At 45.6% G+C, this 18,269-nt stretch overlaps 1 long non-coding RNA gene across 1 annotated transcript; it reads right to left on the bottom strand.

The window, feature by feature from the left end:
• Positions 1-4,115: 4,115 nt before the first annotated feature.
• On the bottom strand, positions 4,116-14,670 carry LOC118906418. Its single transcript, XR_005022484.1, has 3 exons — positions 14,524-14,670; positions 5,987-6,148; positions 4,116-4,821 (listed from the first exon to the last, which is right to left on the bottom strand). It is a non-coding gene; the product is annotated as an uncharacterized LOC118906418 (long non-coding RNA).
• Positions 14,671-18,269: the final 3,599 nt, after the last annotated feature.

Below are 18,269 nucleotides of genomic sequence, written 5' to 3'. Positions count from 1 at the left end.
TAGGGACTTGTACAGTTGGCCCTCTGTGTTTGTGGCTTCCGTATCCACAGATTCAACCAACCACGGATCAAAAAAAATTTTTTTTAATTCCAGTAACTTCCAAAAAGCAAAACTTGAATTTGCCCCAGCCAGCAACTATAATAAATAATAACTATAATAACTATAATAACTATAATGGTAGGTTCTGTCATCCCCATTTTACAGAAGAAGAAATTGATACTCAATTTGTTGGTGGAAGCGCCCAAAGTTCATAACGCTAGTGAATGTCCTAGCCAAAATTAAAACCTAGGTCTCTCTGATTCCATCTTAACCAATACAGTACACGGCTTCCTTCCCCAGCTGCCTCTTGTAATACAAACCCGAAGCCATTCAGTGACAGGTCATACAGGGCTGGTGGACTGGACCCTCATGTTAGCCTGGGAAGCCTTCACCTTGGCCATGTTCTTCTCCCCTGTGCTAGTCAGAGTAAAGATCAGCTGCTGTAACAAAAGGGCCCAACAATAACTCAGTGGGTGAAAGAAAATAGAATTTTATTTATCTCTCATCTAACTGCCTGGTGTACATTCCAGGTCAGCCAGAAGCTCTAATCAATGCAGACATTCCAGATTCCTTCCGTCATGATTCCCTGCCATTCCCTAGAACATTGTCCCTGCACCGTTAAGCTAGGTCTCCATGGATTCAAGCCAGCAGGAAGGGAAAGAGGACTTGGTGGAGACATGGCCACAGACTTAAAGCCTTAAGGCCCCAAAGTAGCACATATATGTCCAGTCCATCCACATTCCCCTGGTGAGATCTTTGATGAATGGCCACATCAAACTGCAAAAGAGGCTGGGAAATGCATTTCTGCCCTGTTCTCTGAAATGAGTGTGAATGGGTATTGGTAGATAGTCTCTATCACTTCACTCTTGCCTCCCAGCCTGGGAGGTTGAGAGGAATGTGGGAATCAGAGTCATCAGTAGCTACCACACGGCTTGTGTGTGTGTTTGTGTGTGTGTGTGTGTGTGTGTACATGATCTGGAGGGCAATTTACTTTGAGTTGGAGGAACCAGGTATAGGGACTCCACCTACCACTCTCTGATGCTACAGGGGTAGGTTGGATACTCCTGAATGGAGTTGTATCTACTGGACCCAGCTCCCTGGAGAATTCCCCCAGGGAACACAGTGTAAGAAAAGAGGGTTTGTTGCTCTAGGATGGCCAGTGAGTCCCAAGCTGACTGATGATCAGCATTACCTGGAGGGATTGTGTACCACTTGGTGCCCAGAGAGCCTTTCCCCATCCTGGCTCCCACCTGGGGAGGCACTGACAGATGCTCACACCTTCCCTGACCCAGACGGCTGTCACGCTTTCTTGTCTTCCCAGCTGCCAGGTACACAACCAGCCCAGGAGCTCTGGGCCTCACAGGGCTGTGGGTTCTGCTTGTCAGAGTTGAGCCTCTCATGAATAGGGCTGCTGAGATGCCCTTGTTAGTTACTTGACAGTGGCAGGTGAAAAGGGGCCAGGTGTTAGGTCTCCAAAGACAGACACCCAGGCTCCCTGGACTCTTTTTCTTTGCTTCACCTAGGAGTGAAAAGAAGTAAGACTGTCATTCAGGCCATCAGTGTCAGAAAGCTGGCTGGCTGACCAATGCTGCCCAGAGCCCAAGGGCCATTTAAATTCAGGTTTGACTCAGGCCTTTGGGCAAAATCTGGATTCCACTTCTCTGTTCAAGGAAGTCCAGTGTGGCAACACCCCATCCCGGGCACCCCAGATGTTCTGTTGGAGCCTCTGACAATTAACAAACCACTCGTTGCCTACAACTCCAGCAACCCTGAAAGGAACCAGTCAACAAGCACGAGAAGTGATGGTGCTTTACATCGTACAGCAACATAACATTTCAAAGTGCTTTCACATGCATCACCTCGCTTACAGCTCTCAATAGCTTGGTAAAGGGAGTCAAGGGCAGGAATTATTATCTCCATTATGCAGATGAGAAACTGAATCTCGTTTCAGGTAAAATGATCTGCCCCAGATCAGAATAATAGTAAATGGCAAAGCTTGTTTGGACAGTAGTGGAAAGTCACAGATTGTAAGCAGGCACAGAGAAGTAATATAACATTATCCAATCACTACTAAGCATGCACTATATGCAGGCCCTGTACCACGTGCTTTACATGCAGAGTGTGGGTTTATCTGTGTAACTGCATGGTTTAGATTTTGGTTCTATCATTATCTCCATTTTACAGGTGAGGAAACAGCCTCAGAGAAATTAAGTAACTCGCCCAAGGTAACACAGCTATTAAGCGGCATAGCTCTTAACTGCCAAGTTCTACAGCCTACCAAGCGCTGTATCTTCTGTGTCACACCTTCCAGACATCAGATGGGGTATCCAGGCCTCTACCACAGCTCCTGGCTTACACCTCAAGGCTTTGGCCTCAGACCCATCAGTATTAACTCAGCCACCCCTCAGGACACAGAAACCAGCTCTGTCTGGCTTTATAACAACACTTAGGGAGCTCTGACCATGTGCCCAGCACTCATCTAGGTGCTGGAATTCAGCAGTGAATAAAACAAACCCCCAGATTCCTGGAGCTGACATTCTCATTGAGGGAGATAGACGATAAACACCTAGACAAAGACATACATGAAATGCTTGATGGGGAAGCAGGATAAGGTGGCTGAGAGGACAGAGAGTGATGGGGGAGAGGTACTGTTTTACATAGGAAGGACAGGGAAGGCCAGAGGGAGCAGTGTGAACAGACACTAGAGGGAGGGAGGGAGCCATGAGGCCATAAGTGAGCAGGGCGTTCCAGGCCAGGAGCAACAAGGGCTGGTCCCAGAGGCCAGTGTAGCTGGAGTGTGGACAGCAGGGGGAGAGTGGTGAGAGATAAAAGTCTGAGGGGGTTGGGGGGCAGCTCATGGGATGGTGTTAGATTTTACTCTGAGTGAGGCAGGAAGGCGTAGAGGGTTAAGTGTGGAAGAGACTCGTGATCTGATGTACACATTAGGAGTCATGGAGTGAAGAATAGGCCTCAAGAGGGCCAGGGTGGGAGCAGGGAGACCATCTAGACCTCCCCAATTCCAGGGACCTCCTTGACACCACCTAACTGCCCACTCCCACAGAACTTACCATCCCCCAAAATGGCTCCTCTAGGAAATCCTGATTTCACACATCCCATTCTCCAGACACTACATACTCTCCTCCAACCTCCCTCTCCTCAACCTTCCTGTGGTAAAAACTCTCAAATTTAAGAAGATCTTCAACTCACCCCACGACTCCCTCCTCAGCCCTTGGTCATTTACTGGCTTGGCTTCACTTCTTACCTAGCTAAGGGCCCACGGACCCTCATGTCCAAAATCACCCCTTCAAATGCCCTTACTCCTTGTCCCATCCCTGTCTCCATTGCAGTCACCAGGTGTGGGGACAGACTTTAGGGTGGACCCCATGACCCCACCTCCTGGTGTCCACACTCCTGTATAATCCCCTCCCCTTGAGAGTGGGCAGAAACTGCAACTTGCTTCTAATCAATAGAATATGGCAAATGTGAGAATTGTCACCCCTTGTTTAAGCTACATCATGTGGCAAAAGTGGTGGGCGGTCGCTCCCATGATTACCTTACCTTATATAAGACTGTGTCTTTTTTTTTTTCACTCTTTAAAAACTTTTTAATTGAAGTATAGTTGATTTACAATGTTGTGTTAGTTTCTGGTGTACAGCAAAGTGATTCAGATATATATATATATATATATATATATATCTTTTTCAGATTTGTTTGCATTATAGTTTGTTACAAGATATTGAATGTAGTTCCCTGTGCAATACAGTAGGACCTTGTTGTTTATCTATTTTATATGCAGTAGTTTGTATCTGCCAATCCCAAACTCCTTAATTATCCCTCCTGCCCCCTCCTTTCCCCTTTGGCAACCATAAGTTTGTTTTCTTATGGTTTTCTGTGAGTCTGTTTCTATTTTGTAAATGAGTTCATTTGTATCATTTTTTAAAATTCCACATATAAGTGGTATCATATGAAATTTGTCTTTCTATGTCTGACTTACTTCACTTAATATGATAATCTCTAGGTCCATGCATGTTGCTGCAAATGGCATTATTCCATTCTTTTTTATGGCTGAGTAATATTCCATTGCATATATATATATCCATTTACCCATTCATCTGTATAAGACTGTGTCTTATGTGAAGATCAATGACAATTCTGCATGCCCAGAAAGTAGAGGGTACTCACTATTATTATTGGCATTGTTTTGTCTACACTGGCTAAATATTACTCAAAATGGCAGAATATTGGTCAATATTAAGGAGAGTGTTTGCTCACATGTTATGAATTGTGTGTAATCACTGCTTATCATTCTCACTTAAACAATGAAGCAAATACAGGAAGTAGCTTGGTGTGGTTAAAAAGATCCCTGGGCTAGGAATCAATTAATTTAAATTCTAATTTCATTTTTCTACCAATGGTTAAATATGTTAACTTTTGTGGACCTCAATTTCCTTGAGCTTAAACTGGATGATCACTGCAGGACTTTCCAGCTGTAAAACAATGCTCATGGTCAGATACAACTTACTGAAAGAAAAAAAGGAGTCTGTCTTAGCCGACTGGTGGGAGAGCCTCTCCCCCCAGGCTTGATGAAGTAAGTAGCCACTTTGGAGCTGTGAGTGGTCTCTAGGGCCTCAGGGGCGGCCTCCAGCCGACAGCCAGCAAATAACCAGGGCCCCATCATCCTTCACAGGATGAATTCTGCCAACAGCTTGAATGAGGTTGAAAGTGCATTTTCCCTCAGGAGAGCCTCCAGATGAGCCTGGCCAACACCATGATTGCAGCTTCCTAAGACACAGAGCAGAGGACCCAGTTAAGCCGTGCCAGGATTCCTGACCCACAGAACCATGAGGTAATAAGTGTGTACTGTTTAGTGTGCTAAGTTTGTGGTCACTGTTACACAGCAATAGATAATTAACACATCAGGCAAAACCTGAATCTTGGTTACAACCAACTTCCTGCCTGTCCTACACCTGCTAGAAAAGAGTCATTCAACCGACTAGAAAAGTCAATGGTTTGATTTATTTCATAATCAGAAACCTCAAATGAGGGGGCACCCTGCTCCTCCACCAGGCTGGCTCTCCAGCTTTTCAAGATAACTACATTATTACTTGGCCTCTCTCCTCACAACCCCATTCTCCTTCCCATATCATTCCAGAAGATGATCCGCAAAAAAGCAAAACAAACAAAATAAACAAAAAACCAAAAACAGAAGAGGATGATCCTGCTTCATTCCTCACATTGAATATGGAGGTTTGGGGTGACCTTGAGAATAGTATTATTATTATTTTTGGCTGTGCTGTGCGGCATGCAGGATCCCAGTTCCCTGACCAGGGTTCGAACCCGTGTCCCCTGCAGTGGAAGTGCGGAGTCTCAACCGCTGGACCTCCAGGGAAGTCCCGAGAATAGTATTACTTTCTAAAATCAACAGTATTGAGGTGTAATTTACATACAATAAAATTCACCAATTTAAAATGTACAATTCGGGACTCCCCTGGTGGTCCGGTGGTAAAGAATCCGTCTTCCAATGCAGGGAACGTGGGTCCAATCCCTAGTCAGGGAACTAAGATCCCGCATGCTGCGGGGCAACTAAGCCCGCGCACCTCAACTAGAGAGAGAAGACTGCGTGCGGCAACGGAAGATCCCGCTAGCCGCAAGGAAGATCCCGTGTGCCGCAACTAAGACACGACGCAGCCAAAAATAAATAATAAATAAACATTTTAAAAAATAAAATAAAATGTGCAATTCGATGAGTCTTGATAATGTATACATGCAGGTAATCACCATAATTGCGATGCAGACCATTTCTGTCACCCAAAAATTTCCCTTCCACCGCTTTGGAGTCAATCACCTCCTCCTACCCCAGCCCCTGGCCATCATTGATCTGCTTTCTGTCACTACAGTTTTGCCTTTTTAAGAATTTTCATATAGATGGAATCATACAGTGTATAACCTTTTGAGTCTGGCTTCCTTTACTTCCCCTCATGCTTTAGAGATCCATCAAGTTCTGTCAATCAGGTGTTCCTTCCTCTTTACAGCTGAGTAGTATTCCACTGCATGGATGGAGCACAATTTGTTGATTCGTTCATCTGTTGATGATCATTTGGGCTGTTTCCTGAGGATGGTTTTTGAACACAGAAAGACTATTTACAAGTTTATTTTGAGAGTACACAATTCGTTTCTATTCATTAACGTTACTAATTCAAAGCACTAGTTCTTTCTTAACCTTTAAAATTTAGCCTACAAATCATGTTTGAGAATCTAGCAGATTTTAGCAAATGCTCCTAAAGGGACTTTTTACAGACTTGCTTCTTCAAACATTTTTAAGTGCATTTGTAAATGAATAGCTTTGATTTCCTTTTTCAGTACCTCACTTATCTGATAGAAACAAAACCTTCCTGAAGTTTCATTCTTATAAATCTAATAAACCCAACTTATAAAAATTGTGAACCTTAAGTTCTCTTAAAATTATATTTATATAAAAAGCTCAATGTATGGAGATTTTTTCTTTAAACTCAAGACGGTGAGTTAATACTCAAGTTTTAATTCTTGGTTTAGCATGATATACTTAATCCTAAATCGTCTGAGGTTAAGTTGTCTATCAGGTACTCTCTAAGGAAGAAAATTCCATCCAGGTAGCAGAAGTTAGTTAATTCTTCATCTTCCTAGGGCTGAAAGATGTATTTCTACTTTAAAAAAAAAACCAAAAAACACAGCCCTCTCATTCATTGAAGTCACCTGTCCACTGAGAAAGACATCTGTGGGGCTGTGGTCACCAGACACATCCTCACCGGGGCCCCAAACTCTGTTTGTGAAGTTGAATCGCTGATTCAACCAAAAGGGCTACTGAGAGGCACTCATTATATAGCTGGTGGGATGAGTGAAACAGTGACAAGTATTGGCTTTGGGGGCTCTTTCTGTTTGATTCAAAAAGGACTGAAAGCTTCTCACTCAACCTGAGAATCTCAGGAATCTGGCTGACTGACCGCACTGCACGGTGGCCCAACAGGCCCTTTCAAGCAAAAGCCTGTGAGTATTTGCAGCTCGATTAGGAATAACCAATATCTGGTACATGAGCAACCACTCCCCCACCCTGACCCCATGGCAGACATTGCTAATCAATCACTGCTCCCCTTCCCTGCTGTTAAGACGGCCCTACCCAGGGCCAAACCTAATTAATTGAGGTTGGCATGTAAGGTGCCTTCCCTGGACTAGCCAGCTTTGATGAGAAAGTGAGGCCTGCCCACTTGGCTCTTACTCAGGGCTGGGTTAATGGGTAACTGGGTTTGGGGTTTGTTCCTGTCTTCTGTGAATAACCGTGGCCTGCAGTGCAATGACCTGTGAACAGCGGGGAGGAGGCCTGGTGTTACCCACCCCGCCTCGGGCATAGAGGTCGGTGCTTCTGTTGGGAACCCCTGTGTGGGGAGCTGGGGGCGCTGCGGCATCCTCCCTAGGACACAGGCCACGCTTGAGGTGCTGAGTGGAGAACTCAGGCCCTGGCCCTGGGCAGAGCTCCACGGCCTCCCTGTGTGGTCATGGATAAGGTCGGCTCAAAGCTGCCAGAGTTACATCTCCAGCCCAGACCGCTGAAGTCCAGATCCGGAAACCCAACAGCCAAATGTCTCAGAGGCATCCAAAACTAACAGGTCCAAAAGCAAACTCCTGATTCCCGTCCCGCTGCCCTCCCTGACACTCTCCTCCCCGGATCCTCAAGGTCTCAGGAAATGACAGCTCTGTCCTGCAAGCTGCTCAGGCTAAAAGCCCTGGAGTTGTCTTTGACACCTCTTTCTCTCACAGCCCACATCGGGTCTGTCAGCAAATACTATCAGCTGTGTCTTCAAAATAGCTTCAGAACCTGGCCACTTCTCGCTGTCGGCACCTTTATCCTCCAGTCCAAGCCCTCAGCACGTCTGCATCTCCCCTCCGGATTCCATCAGCGGCCTCCTCCCTGGGCTCCCTGCCTCACCCTGCACTGCAGTCCATTCTCCTCACAGCAGCCGGAGGGGGCTTGGAATACAGAAGTCAGATGAGGTCACCCATTTGCTCAGACCCTTCCAATGACTTATCAGCTCACATAAAGGCCAAAGCCCTCCCCAGGCTACAAGGCCCCCCACGGCTGTCTACCTATTTCCACATCTCACCTCTGGCCCCATTTCATAGTATTCGCCCCATTGCCCACCGTCTTCTGCTACCCCGGCCTCTTTGCCATTCCTTGAAGGCAGGCATCATCCCATCTCTGGGCCTTTACCCTTACTCTTCTCTCTGCCCAAATGCTTGACTTCCAGACATCCACATGGCTCCTAGATATCCAGAAGGTGGCTTCCTCTCCTCCTCTGGTTTTTGCTGGATGTCACTTCAATGAAGGCTTCCCTGACAGCCCCCATTTTATTTTATTTCTTTTTAAAGATTTTTATTTTGATGGGGAAAGTCTTTATTGAGTTTGTTACAATATTGCTTCTGTTTTATGTTTTGGTTTTTTGGCCCCAAGGCATGTGGAATCTTAGCTCCCCACCAGGGATCAAACCTGCACCCCCTGCATTGGAAGGCAAAGTCTTAACCACTGGACCGCCAGGGAAGTCCCTGACAGCACCGTTTTAAACTGCAAGTCCTCCTCCAGTCCCAGCTCTCCCTGTCTCCCTTCCATGCTCTAGTTTTGGCCATCCTCATTACTTATACTAAGACAAATACAAACTTTTTCTTATTGTATTAGTTGTCGATTTCCCTCCATAGAATGTAAGCTGCAGGAGGCAGGGAGGGAGGTGTGTGTGTGGTGGGGGGGGGGTTGCTCCAACCCTGGTAACCTACAATGGTGGTGGTATTAGAACACAGAAACCACTTAATAAATATTGGTTGAGTAAATAATAACAGTAACTGAAATGCATTAAGTACTTACTAAGTGCCAGCCGCTGTTCCAAAAATACTTTTCATGTATCATCTCATTTCACTTTTTTTTTTTTAAATTAATTAATTTATTTATTTATTTTTGACTGTGTTGGGTCTTCCTTTCTGTGCGAGGGCTTTCTCTAGCTGCGGCGAGCGGGGGCCACTCTTCATCGCGGTGCGCGGGCCTCTCACTATCGCGGCCTCTCTTGTTGCGGAGCACAGGCTCCAGACGCGCAGGCTCAGTAATTGTGGCTCACGGGCCCAGTTGCTCCGCAGCATGTGGGATCTTCCCAGACCAGGGCTCGAACCCGTGTCCCCTGCATTGGCAGGCAGACTCTCAACCACTGCGCCACCAGGGAACCCCCTCATTTCACTTTTGCAATAGTTTCACGAGGTGAATCCTAATATCCCCATAGACAGACAAGGAAACTGAAGCACAGAGCTCTTATGGTGCTTGCTAGTATGTGATGGGGCCAGAATTTTAATCCAGATGGCTGACTCCAGGTATTAAATTCTTAGCCACTCTGCTATATTGGTCTCAAATGCATGAATGAATAAATGAATGCATGAATGAAAAAAATGAATGAAAGAAGAGTAATTATTTATTGTACCTGCACCAGAAACAATGAAGTTTAGAATTAGACAGAAGTAGGGTAAAATTCTAGATTTTCTATGTACTAGAATACAAGATTTGGATAGGTTTCTTAGCGTCTCTAAATCCCGGGGTCCTTATGGGCCAAAAGGGGAAAATCTACCTTTTTATCTACCAAGTGTTAGCTGTTTCATCCAGTGTAGAGTACCTGTTTTTGGTAAATTACTGCCCTCTAGTGGTCGGTTAAAATAACTCATACCTGCTATGTGAAATACGGAATCCCTAAATGGTGTAGCCCCAAAGCCAATAGTTTCTGCAAATAAAATAGTTCAGGATTCTTGGTTCCTTTAGTCTCCTGGATCCTATTAGTCTTCAGGGGCTAAATGAGGATAAGGCCTCCTCAAAGGGAAACAGGAAGGACTAGCCCAGGTGGGTCCCTGAAGGGCAGAATGGCTGCAGGGAAATGATCCTCATGAAAAATAAGTTACCCAACCTCCCTGCCCAAACAAACACACACAAAAATGATGACAGGTTAAGTAGGTTTCACAGTTGAGTTTTCCACACCTGCCAAGAACACATTCTCCTTATGTGACAGTTACATTTATGTGTTTACTTGACTGGGCTACAGGATACACAGACATTTGGTCAAACATTATTCTGGGTGTGTCTATGAATTTTTGGGTGACATTAACATTTGAGTTGGTAGACCGAGTCAGCAGATTGCTCTGCATAATGTGGGTGGGCCTGATCCAATCAGTTGAAGGCCTGACTAGAGCAAAAAGTCTGAGTAAGGAGAAACTTGGCCTGCCTGACAGTTGGGCTGGGACATAGGCATTTTTCAGCGTCCAGACTCAAACTAAAACATCAGATCTTTCTGGGTCTCGAGCCTGCTGGCTTTTGGACTGGAACTTATACTCTTGGTTGTTCTGGTTCTCAGGCCTTCAGTCTCAGAGTAGAACTACCCCAGCAGCACTCCTGGATCTCCTGCCAGCCAACTGCATGTCTTAGGACTTCTCAGCCTCCATAATCACATGAGCCAATTCCTAATAATAAATCTCTCTTTCTCTCTTTCCCTACAGATAGATAGATAGATAGATAGATAGATAGATAGATAGATAGAGATATAGACGTAGATATAGATACACACACACTCACATACATCCTATTGGTTCTGTTTCTATTTCTCTGGAGAACCCTGACTATTTTATACAAACTGTTTTAGGAGATGGAAAAAAGGGAAAGCTACCTAACTCATTTTCTAGTATTAGTATGATCTTGACATCAGACCCAGGCAAGGGCAGCTAGAGGTAAGAACATTATAGAGCAAGCCTAATTGTAATTATAGATGCAAACATCCTATATAATAAAACAGAAAACAGAATCCGTATTGTATAGAAATATAAAAACAGTGAATTCTCTGGTGGTCCAGTGGTTAAGACTCCGTGCTCCCAGTGTAGGGGGCCTGGGTTCAATCCCTGGTCAGGGAACTAGATCCCACATGCCGCAATTAAAAATCCTGTGTGCCGCAACTAAGAGCCGGCGCAGACAAATAAATAAATAAAAATTTTAAAATGTATATAAAAACGCAGAAATATATAGTAGAGTTTAGCCAAAAATGCAAGGATAGTTTAACACCAGGTAACAACTCCTGTATTCTGAACCTTAATATATTAAGAGATAAAAAGCATATGATCACTTTAATAAATGTGTAAAAGTCACTTGACGAAATTAAACACTCATATTTTTTTTAGTTTTAGCAAATTAGGATTAGCATGGTAATACGTCAACCTGATAAGGATATTTACCAAATGCCTAGACATCATACCTAAGGGTGAAACTCTAGAATTCTAGCACTAAAATCGAAAATAAGGTAAGAATGCTCTCTAGTCTCAACTTTACTGGCACTTCTAGCTAATGTAATAAAAGAAAAAAAAAGAGGTTTAGAAAATAGAAAGGAAGAATTACACAATCCTTATATGCATATGATTTATTTTCTTCCCAGTAAATAAAGGAATCTACCTGCAAAGTATTAGAACTAATAAGAGTATTTAGCAGGATTGCTGAATACTAGAGCATCCTACATAAATCAGTGACATTCTTATTGAATGCTTACTGGATTAGCAACAGGAAACAAGAAAGTATAATCAAAATGTAATCAAAAACTATTGTTCCAATAGCAACAAAAATTTTAAGGGACCTAGGAATATATATACAAAAGATTTCTAGATGTTTTGTCGGGAAACTGTAAAACATTTTTTAAATGTAAAGGAATACAAACCAAACATACTCTTTTTTTTTTTTTAATTTATTTATTTTATTTTTGGCTGCACTGGGTCTTTGTTGCTGCACCCAGGCTTTTCTCTAGTTGAGGCGAGCGGGGGCTACTCTTTGCTGCGGTGCACTGGCTTCTCATTGCGGTGGCTTCTCTTTTTTTTTTTTTTTTTTTTTTTTTTTTTTTTTTTTTTTTTTTTTTTTTTTTTTTTTAAATGCTATTCTTGTCTGCTTACATTCTTTTTTTTTATGTATGTATGTATGTATGTATGTATGGCTGTGTTGGGTCTTCGTTTCTGTGCGAGGGCTTTCTCCAGTTGTGGCAAGCGGGGGCCACTCTTCATCGCGGTGCGCGGGCCTCTCACTGTCGTGGCCTCTCGTTGCGGAGCACAGGCTCCAGACGCGCAGGCTCAGTAATTGTGGCTCACGGGCCCAGTTGCTCCGCGGCATGTGGGATCTTCCCAGACCAGGGCCCGAACCCGCGTCCCCTGCATTGGCAGGCAGATTCTCAACCACTGCGCCACCAGGGAAGCCCCGGTGGCTTCTCTTGTTGCAGAGCGCGGGCTCTAGAGCGCAGGCTCAGTAGTTGTGGCGCACGGACTTAGTTGTTCCGTGGCATGTGGGATCTTCCCAGACTAGGGCTCAAACCCATGTCCCCTGCATCGGCAGGTGGATTCTTAACCACTGCGCCACCAGGGAAGCCCCCGAATGTACTCTTACCATACGATTTAACAATTGTGCTCCTTGGTATTTACCCACGTGAGTTGAAAAGACGTCCATACAAAAACCTGCACCCAGGTGTTTATAGTAGCTTTTTTCATAATTGCCAAAACTTGGAAATGACCAAGATGTCCTTCAGTAGGTGAATGGGTAAACTGTGGTACATCGAGACAATGGAATATTATTTAGCTCTAAAAAGAAATGAGCTGTCGAGCCTTGAAAAGACATGGAGAAAACTTAAATGCATAGTATTACTAAGTGAAAAAAGTTAATTTGGCTACATACTGCATGATTCCAACTATATGATGCTCTGGAAGAGGTAAAACTATGAAGACGGTGAAAGACCAGTGGTTGTAAGGGTTTGCAGGGAGGAGGGTATAGGGAAAGGCAGAGCACAGAGGATTTTTAGGGCAGTGGAACTATTCTATAGGATACTATCATGGTGGATACATGCCATTAATACATTTGTCAAAGTCTATAAACCGTACAAGACCAAGAGTGAACCCTAATGTAAACGATTTTGGATGATAATGACGTGTCAGGGCAGGTCCATCGATTGTAACAAATGTACCACTCTGGTGTGGGGTGTGCAGACATGCAGGATGTTGGCACTGGAGGAAGCTGTGCGTCTAGGGGGAAAGGAGCCTATGACAGCCCTCTGCACTTTCCACTCAATTTTGCAGTGAACCTAAAATTGGTTTTAAACATAAAGTCTATTTTTGGACTTCTCTGGTGGCACACTGGTTAAGAATCCTCCTGCCAATGCAGGGGGCACGGGTTCAAGCCCTGGTCCGGGAAGATCCCACATGTCGCGGAGCAACGAAGCCTGTGCGGCACAACTACTGAGCCTGTGCTCTAGAGCCTGTGAGCCACAACTACTGAGCCCACGTGTCACAACTACTGAGCCCACATGCCGCAACTACTGAGCCTGCGCTCTAGAGCCCACAAGCCTCAACTACTGAGCCCGCGTGCTTAGAGCCTGTACCTGCAACAAGAAAAGCCATCGCAAAGAGAAGCCCGCACACCACAACGAAGAGTAGCCCCTGCTTGCTGCAACTAGAGAAAGCAAGCACGCAGCAACGAAGACCCAACGCAGCCAAAAATTAAATAAATAAATAAATAATCTATTTTTAAAACTAAAGGAAGATCTATAAAAGTGGAAATATATTATTTGTTAATGGATGGGAATACTCATATAGTAATGATGCCAGGTAACCTGCAAGTAAATCTATGATCTCAGAACTATTCCAATCAAAAATCCAACAAGGTTTTTCATGGAACTCGACAAAGTGATTCCAAATCCATATGGAAGTGTAAAGATCCAAGAACAGTCAAGAAAACACCAAAAAGGAAAGGAAAGAAGGAATGAAGAGAAGAAAGGAGGGAAGGGAAAAAAAAGAAAATATAACTAGAAATAAAGGAAACACCATTGCAAATTAAAATGGCACAACCATCAGATAGGTAAAAATCAAAGTCAGATAATAACAAGTGTCAGTGGTAAGAACCTGTGGAAACTCACAAGCTGCCTATGAGAGTGTAATTGATACCACTGACAATATTGTGAAAAGTTGTATTCCCTACAACCCAGCAATTGTATACCCTAGAGAAATTTTCCCCAAATGTGCCCCAAGAGACTGTCAAGGCCATTCATGGGAGCACTGCTGACAGGAAAACTGTATCACTGATAATGCCCACTAGTAGAAAAATAAACTATGGCATATTCCTCCAATAAAAGATAATTGAGCAGTTAAAATAAATGAGCCAGATTTACACGTATCAATATCATGCTGAGAGAGTAAACGAGGTGCAGAAATGTATCTGCAGTGTGAAAGCACTTAGGAAAATATTTGAAAGTCACATTCCATTTTTCTTATTATTGAGATAAAATTCACATAACAAAATTCACCATTTTAACCATTTTAAAGTGAACATTCAGTGGGTTTTATTCTATTTGCAGAGTTATGCAACCATTGCCACCATCTAATTCCAGTACATTTTTATCACCCCAAAAAGAAGCTCCGTACCCACTAAGAAGTCACTTGTCACTCCTCCTTCCTTCCCAGCCAGCCTCCGGGAATCATTCATCTCTTTTCTGTGTCTATGGATTTGCCTGTAGATATGGACTCACACAATATTTGGCCTTTGGTGTCTGGCTTCTTTCACTGATAATGTTTTCAAGGCTGGTCCGTGTTAGCATGGTAGCACTGTGTTTCTTTTTATTGCTTATTCCATTATACAGACATACCACATTTGTTTATTTGTTCATCAGCTCATGGATATTTAAGTTGTTTCCACTTTGGGGCTATTGCGAACAGTGCTACTCTAAACTGCACATTCTGTTTTGTGCCAGAAATAGATTAGAAGGAAACACATCAGATTAATAATAACAACTGTGCCTAGGAATGAAAGAGAGGGAGAGGAATTGGACTGGGGAGAGGAACGGAGTGACCTTCAGCTTTATCTGCGATGTTCTATTTATTTTACATAAAAAAGTCTATCTGAAGCAAAAATGTTAATAGTTGGTTACACTGGGCGATGAGCACATGGGTGTTTGGAATATTATTCTCTGGGATTTTCTGGAATATTCTTAAATGCTTTAAACTGAAAGACCTATTCTGGACCTAAACCCTCCTGCAGCAAAGGTCTGGCATCTGGGGGCCGTGGGGGCAAGCACTGGGGGGTGGGGAGAGGCCCGGAGGAAGGGGCCCAGCCCAGGCCCAGGGAGGAGTGGCTGGAGGCCCACGGAAGCCTGGCTCAGAAGCCCCCGACCCTCCCAAATGTCTCTCCTGGGCCCCCCGGGAAGAGGGCTCAGATCTGCTCTCCAAGACCTATCCCTGGTGGCAGAGCCAGGACCAGGGAGGGAGAGAGGGAGGCTGAAACCACATCGCTCCTTCCTTCTTAGCCATGCTTCTGGAAGGAGTCCCCACATCCCCCCATCCCATCCCCCATGTCCCCACTTCCCAATCTCCTCCACCCTCTGCTCAGGACCAGCTCATCTGTGAGGCCCGGTGCACAATGGGAATGTGGAGTCCCTTGTTCAAAGACTGGTGAGGGGCAATGCCTAACTCCACAGAGGCAGCCCCAGCTGGGCGGTGTTAGCACGCAGGAGCCTCTAGGTCACTGGGTTCATTCATTCTCTCGTGCATTCATTCATTCAGATGGGTGCTTAGTATGAGCCTGGCGTTGTGTTAGGTGCTGGGCTTACAGTGGTGAGCCGGACACATCCAGCTTCAAGAAGCTTACCTTCTGGCGGGGGGCCTCAGGTTTAATCCCAGACACAAAATAGATCGTCACAAATGGCAGTTTGGAAACGCTATGAAGGACAAGGAGGTGGGCCTGACCACGAGATGCCCCCCACGAGAGAGTGACACTGGAGTGGAGATCTGGAGGATGAGTGGAGTTATCTTAGCAAAAGGTGGGGGCAGTGGTGCGGGGCTGAGGCTGGGGAGGACATTTCAGAACATTCCTGGCAGATGAGGGGGTGACATCTTCAAGGACCTGCAGGGCGGTACAGCTAGAGCCAGGGAGGGAGGAGCAAGAGGACCTGATGAGATTGAAGAGGGGCCTTGAGATCGAGCACCCCCGTCATGGGCCTCCAACTGTACTCTCATTGCCTTCATTTTTTGCTTTAAACTGGCTTCCTTTGTATCCCTACCCTGAGCACAAATATTCGTGACATCAAAGAATTGTCATACCACATATTTTTCCTAATACACAGTTGAAATAGAAAAATGTTCCTCCATGCCCTGCCTAACATCTTCTGCCTTCCCACCTCAGTTTGGAAAACACCATTTTATCACCAACTCTATCTTAAGAGCCATGGGAAACCTTTAACAGGATTTCAGCTGTGTGAGGCCGGTGACATGGTCTCATTTACATTATTTTTTTTTTAATCAGTCATCAATTTTATACACATCAGTGTATACATGTCAATCCCAATCGCCCAATTCAGCACACCACCATCCCCACCCCACCTCAGTTTTCCCCCCTTGGTGTCCATACGTTTGTTCTCTACATCTGTGTCTCAACTTCTGCCCTGCAAACCGGCTCATCTGTACCATTTTTCTAGGTTCCACATACATGCGTTAATATACGATATTTGTTTTTCTCTTTCTGACTTACTTCACTCTGTATGACAGTCTCTAGATCCATCCACGTCATTTACATTCTTTAAAATGAATTCTGGCTGCCCAGTGCAGGGTGTATGGCAGGGGTTCCTGAAGGAGACGAATGAGGAGGCCATTGCCGGCCTCCAGGGATGAGCCATGGGGACCTGAGGGGAGAGGGAACCAGCCCTTCCCACCGGCACTCACACGAGCCCCACCCTCCACCCAACCCAAAATCTCCTTTCTTTTATCTCCCTGTGCTGATTCATGGCCTTTCCAGATAAGTAGATTCTTCTGTGATCCTCCCATCTCAGTATCAGCCCCAGGATTCCGGACTATGTGTCCAGTGCACTCATGAGAGCCCAGCTTCCTGGGCCAGTTCAGGCTGATCACAGTTAGGACTTTTGGGTCGCATCTCATCAGGTCCTGTGGCCTCCAATCCAGCAACAAGGGCTCCCGTGACTGACCACTCTGCTCATGTTCAGGAACTAAGCGGGTTCCAGGAAGGTGGGTTTCTATCACCTATATCCTGATGACTCAGACCCCACCCTTAACCACTGGGCCACACTGCTTCATTCATCCTCATGACCCACCCTCCGTAGTCTGCCTCACTCGAAAGCTTTCTACCTACTGGAAGTCTTGACTCCCTGTGCTGCTACCTCCCCAAGGGCGTCTGCTCATCCTCCCACCCCCACTGGGCGTGGCCCTTCCCCACTGCTGCTGGAAAACCATTACTCCCCCACTCTCCTGCAAAACAAAACTGCCCTCCATGCCTCCAGTTCATTAGGTATTTGATGAAGGGGTTGGGGAGGGCGGATGCCCTGTGCCGCCTTGTGCTAAATACCAGGGGTATGATGGTGCGCAAGATGGACAACCTGGCACCCCCAGGCGGTGGGGGAGGAGCCCTTTCCAGTACAGCCACGTGAGGAAGGAAAGGGACAGAGTTCTGAGCTGGATTTCGAAAAGGCTGGAGCTATACTGGAAGGTAGAGGGCAGGGCTATGGGGCAGGAGGAGAGGAGAGCAGAGGCAAGACTCTGGGAAAGTTTTAAGGCATTTAAAGTGTATTCCAAAGGCAAAGAAGAGTTCCTGAAGGGGTTGAGCAAGGGAGGGGCAGGGCAGGATTTGCACTTTGGAAAGACAGCTCTGAGCTGAGAATGGGAGGGGTGAGGAGGAGCCCCAGGCTGAGAGCCCAGCAGGAGTGGAAGGGAGGGTTGGTAGGTCTGGAGGTTCTAGTAGGTGGGACCAGGGTCCATGGCTTGGTGTTTGGCTGGAGGTGGTTGGGGCAATGGGGTGCGAAGAGACACCGGCTGATGCCCGTGTCCTTCTGGTTTGTGCAACTAGATGAGCGGGAAGCGGCGGGGGGCGGGGGGTTGTTGGGCACCTGCTGTATGCAAGGAACTGAAGATACAGGCTTGTGCAAGACCTCTGGGCCTGCCCCACGGAGCTCACAGTCCCGATGAATGGTGCCTTCTAGACCTTCATGCATTCTGGGAAGGAAGAGCGCCAGGATAGAGAATTGCAGAGGCACCTCCTAGCAAAGGTGGTCTCTTGGAGGAGGAGATACCTGAGCTGAGACCAGGAGAATGAGAAAGATGCCTGCCAGGAGAAGTCGCAGCTAATGCAAAGGTCCTAAAGGACCAAGAGGCCAGTGCAGCTGGGGTGT

Source organism: Balaenoptera musculus, chromosome 1 (genome assembly GCF_009873245.2).
Source record: "Balaenoptera musculus isolate JJ_BM4_2016_0621 chromosome 1, mBalMus1.pri.v3, whole genome shotgun sequence".
NCBI classification, from domain to species: Eukaryota; Metazoa; Chordata; class Mammalia; order Artiodactyla; family Balaenopteridae; genus Balaenoptera; species Balaenoptera musculus.
The sequence above is the reverse complement of the archived record's forward strand: the minus strand, read 5'-3'. Positions and strand labels throughout refer to the sequence as shown.